The sequence below is a fragment of the Acartia tonsa genome, chromosome 11 (genome assembly GCF_053477335.1).
Source record: "Acartia tonsa isolate MP-2025a chromosome 11, ASM5347733v1, whole genome shotgun sequence".
Taxonomy (NCBI): domain Eukaryota; kingdom Metazoa; phylum Arthropoda; class Copepoda; order Calanoida; family Acartiidae; genus Acartia; species Acartia tonsa.
The window spans coordinates 20,529,144-20,534,592 of NC_137270.1; positions in this window are offsets into that span (position 1 = coordinate 20,529,144).

Below are 5,449 nucleotides of genomic sequence, written 5' to 3' on the forward strand. Positions count from 1 at the left end.
AGTAGGTTACTATTGATGTATCAGAAGGATAATTACATTTTTTGTCCCGAAATAACTTTTCTAATAATATTGGCAAGGCCTGGATCCAAATTCTTATAGACACTTTTTAGAGAAATATAGCATGGATACCATACAATTCACTTATTTCTAATTTGCTACTCTTTAGTGAAAACGTCTAGCTGTCTGTCTAAACGTTGTCAATGAGAAGAAGGACAATAATTTCTATTTCCATTAATATAAAGTAGTAAAATTTTTGTCTGAAGCTTAAGATCTCGGAGATTGTTGGTGCGAATTAATAAATGCATTGGGATGAGTTGAATACCTAGCAGCTGTTTAGTTGTCAAGTAAAAGAAAAAACGGGCCATCTTCACTAAAAAATATTAGTTGTCTATCTTAAATAGAAGCCAAGAAAATCACATTTTCCCCATATCGTTGCGGAATGACGGACTAAGGGACGGACAGACAGATAAATTATAGAGTAGCTTTGCTAAAAATTGCAAGAGCCTCTTTCGAAATTTATAAAGATAAAGTAAATCATGTATGGATGTTGAATAAAGGTACTAAGAAAGAGAGGGAATGTCTGATTGAGCCAATAGGAGAATCGCATCGGTACATACATTTAATTTCATTGGTTGAAATTTTGTACACATCTTGTTAAGAATGCATGTTTTTTTTCATTTCACACTTAGATAAAAGTCAGCTGTAAACAGTATATTTTCTTAGTAGAAAGCTTTGCGGAATCAGAATTAATTGCCCAAAAATTTCGTTTAAATTTGAAAGCTTAGTAACGAGGTGGATTCTTAAAAAAAAGTTAGGCTGGCTACTCGCTGGTGAGGCAAAATTATTTTTGTGAAAAATCCTTCAAAATCGAATAAAAAATTAATTACAAAAAATTAAATAAAATCTTAAAAGGGTTATTAACATATGATTTTGTTTAATTTTTGTAGATTATTAATGTGCTTTTGGATGATTTTTCACAAAAATAATTTTGCCTCACTATCGAGTAGCGAGTCTATAATTATTAAGAATCCACATCAGCTTGAGTCGAAAGTAAACAATACTTTTGTCTGCTAGAAATGTTCCTTCTTAGATTTGACGAAAAAAGGGTTCAGAATATGCTTCTATTCTTCTATTTCTATTGGATGTTGTCATACTTGTTTCCAAACTTATGAGCAACTCAGAGAGAGGGGGGACTATGGGCTGTTTATTAAACTAGTCCCCAAAGTTTTATAATAACGTTTTAATTAGATATATTAACAACTTTGGGGACTTTCGTGAATTTTGAATAGTTGATTCATAAAGTTGAGTGTTCAAACGTTTCAACCACTATTTTTAATCTACATATCGGGTATTTTTATATCAATTTATAGTCCATTGTGCTGGCCCTTTAGATACCTGTGAGCAAGTTATGATTTTTATTTCCATTCCACTACTAATTGATGTTGTCATCCTTGTTTCCAATATCTATATTCATAGTGATTGATTAAGACTCTATTGGCTATTCCTAATAGTGTAGAAATACGTTCTTTTATAGACAAATATATTATTTGGTGAGCCTTACATTGGTCAACAAGGATGACAAATTAATCAATGCATACCTAGCGAAAGAATTCAGACGTAAGGACAAACGAAACCCAACCTATATTTTGCCATTAAAAAATTAAGTCATAGAAAACTCAACACGAATGAATTTAATTAGGCGATTCTTAAAAGTATTAAATAAAGACGAAGTTGCCAGAGAGGGGGGGGGACAATGGGTTGTTTATTACACTAGTCCCCAAAGATTTATACTAAAGTTTTTTATTCGTTAACTTCACAACTTTGGGGACTTTAGTGAATTTTGATTGTTTGATTCATTAAGTTGAGTGTTCAAACAATTCAATCACTAATTTCAATCTACAGAAGGGGGAATTTTGTGTGTCATCATTGGGAATGTACATCAATTTATCGCCAATTGTCTAATCCCTTTATATCCCAGCGGTGGTGCACACCCTCAACCTAAAGAATCTAAATTTGTTTCTGATTCTGTAATAAAATGTTATGTAATGACCTTAGAATCTGAAATTGATGGGAGAGTAAAGTAATGTTCATTACAAATTACACAAAAACTGACAAATTTGGAATATATGTTCTTGCATTCAGACAGATATGTAATTGTATTTTTAGCATTTTTTTTTCTTTTAAACTGTTTTTTGGCTAGCTAAATGTCAAAATAGTTATTGATCCACATTTTCTTGCGTAATTTCTGACAATTAAAGATAATATTTTATCTACTAATGTTTGTTTTTTTAATTTTAGAAAAGAAAGATCAATAGTTAAATAGCTGAATCCCTAAAGAGACCCTTAAATGCATCATTATTGAATCTAAAAAATCTATTCATTTTATTTTAGAAACAAACCTAAAAATATAAATTTTTTAGCATTGATCTGAAAAAACGACACTTTCCTAACATATGAAAATGAGGTAGCTACGTACAAATTTTTAAAGCGTCGTCTGCAAAATTTAGGGTCAATGAAGAATAAGGCAGAAACTTGTTTGCTGTACACATCTATAATGATAAATCTAGTGACACATCCCTGGCATCTGAACTATAGTCAGATTTTGTATGTACAGTACAGTGCAGGGATGGTTTCAAGGTGACCGATATTTCTCGTACCGATGCCCCTTTTGCCCATCTGGTGGCAGCTGGGTTAGAGATAGACCCTATGTTCTTAAAGTTTTCTTTCTATAGACAAACTAACATCCATAATTGGTCTGCTGCAGCTTCCCTGGTGACTCGGCAAAGTCAAAACTTGGATTGAGCATTCGGTCACCTTAAAAGCATCCCACTGCACTGTGATAAGCAACATTTGGTTGTTTTGTATGAAAATTATGAAGCCTAGAATATCTAGTCAGCTTAGGTCAGAATACAAAAAAAAACTAAATATTTGGTTATATTGTATGATAGCTATCAGTAATGAAGTGTAGATTATCTTTAGTCAGCTTAGGTCAGAATACAAAAAAAAACTAAATATTTGGTTATATTGTATGATAGCTATCAGTAATGAAGTGTAGATTATCTTTAGTCAGCTTAGGTCAGAATAAATAAAAAAACTAAATACCAAATTAAGATAAAATATCCGTTTGATGATTGAGAGAAGTTAGTTTTATAAGTAAAATATACTTGAAATAGAATAGAATTAAGGATTCTAAGCTACAAACACACACACGTACATCCTTCTAATTTTCTTTACGGATATATATTTCAATTATATCAGGCGTTTTTCAGTCCTTGGATACTTGTATTATATTGTGTTAATCCTATATTATTCATTGTTTATATAAAAAATAGTTTATTAATAAATTCTTAATGCAATGTAATTACCATTTATGAATGTTGAATATTAAATGTATATGTTGTTTTGTCCCAATAAATATTTGAATTTGAATTTGAATTTGAATTGCTTAATACTAACCTAACCTTATTAATTACCAGAGATGAGAGGGGACAACTTTGGGGACTTAAGTGAATTTTAAATGGTTGGATCATTACTTTCAGTGCTCAAACGTTTCAACAACTAATTTTAAGCTACTGAGGTTTAATTGTGTGTTTCATCATTGGAGATATACACCAATTTATCGGCTATTGTCTTATCCCTTCAGATCCCTGATTAAATACGTATTTCAATGTCCATGTAATAATAAGTCAATTAGTATCTACAACACCAAGTCGCTAGTATGTCATAAATAGCTAGCCTTTAATGCCATACAGTTGACATATTATTAAACATTTACACCACATATTCGTGTTCGAAATATGGATTATTTTAATTACTATGACATATACCTAGAATCTAGATATATTGACAGGGGAAAATGTGTCGACAATTTAGCTTGCGATGGACATTATCAATTGGTTAGTTTTTTCATCCTGTAGGAGGAGAGGAGTTGGTGTAAATCGTTATTTTAGCCCGCTACAAGGTTCATTTTATGAGAGTATATGTTAATTTGGTGTAAGAACCAAGTAATAATAAATCTATTTTAACACCATGTACAGTTTAAAGTTGATAGAACTATTATACCATGTAATATTATTCCTTTACAATCAACATATAGTAGACACCATATCCTATAATATAAAGTAGTATGTTGTATGTGTGTGTGTCCGTTAAGATCTCGTAAACGGCTTGATTAATACTTCCACAATTTTCAGGGAAGGTTTTAGGCTATTTTGCGGGGGGAGTCAACTCCCTAAGAAATATGTCCCCAAAAAGAAAATAACCCATTTCCCACCCTGTGGACCCTGTGCCGACTGACAATTGGGTCTTTTAATATGAGCCAATAGCATCGGATATATCAACACAGCCAAGTCACTACAAAAGAGCAGAAAGCCATTTGCTAGCAGACGAAAAAGGTCCTTAACACAAGATCCAGGTAGTCTGGATTATGTATCCATATATCTTATACATTTATTGTGTAAATAGTAAAATAATGGTACCCTTAGAAAAGGTCACAATAGTACAATAACATACTATTACACATCATTACATAGTATTCATAAAGAACTAATAATGATATAATATAAAATAAAAATAATCCAAAAGGCGTTATTTCAATTGTTAATTATCACTTTTAGAATATAAATGTTTATTTTTGAAGTAGTATTTGTGTTTAATGTTTGAAAATATAACTGCATGTATGTTATACGTGTGTTTATTTACACACAGAAAACAACATACTAACTCTCTCTCTCTCTCTCTCTCTCTCCCTCTCTCTCTCTTTCTCTCTCTCTTTCTTTCTCTTCTCATAAAACTTTTACAAGGGATGTGTTCTCTCTCTCTCTTTGTCCTCTCCCCCCCCCCCCCCCCCCACGTCTTATCACGGAGGACCTCTGTTAAAGGCTCTGTAGATAAGACCAGAGGATATAGCATTTATATAGCAATTTTAATAACTCTTGTAAACATATTTATGTTATCAGATTTTTTTCTTTTTCCTTATTTTTATTCTTTAAATGTTCCATTTTTTGGTATTATTACATGTTAAATAAACTTTATATGACATTTTAAAGAGAAATAGGGATAATGAGAGAAAAAAAGAAAGAGAGAGAGGGAGAGGGGGGAAGGGACCTCCAATTTTTGTTGCCCCATTCCCGTTTACATACAGGGTCTTAAATAAATGTATTATAACTATGAAGTAGAGGCTTACAAAAATCACAGATTTTGAAATGTTGGACTAGGTTTTCTTAGATATGTTATATGGTACTTAAACACAGACAAAAAAAATTTCCCTCCCCCAAATTTGAATTAAGAAGAAAAATTATTCTTTCTTAGGCCTTACGTTAGGGGCCCAATCTCTAAAGGGGCTCTTTTGACAATCATTTAACCAATCTTCTAAAATTAAGCATTAAAATCATATTTTCTTTGATATTCGTTTTTGGTCCATATTTTTGTTATGGTTGTTTATAGCATC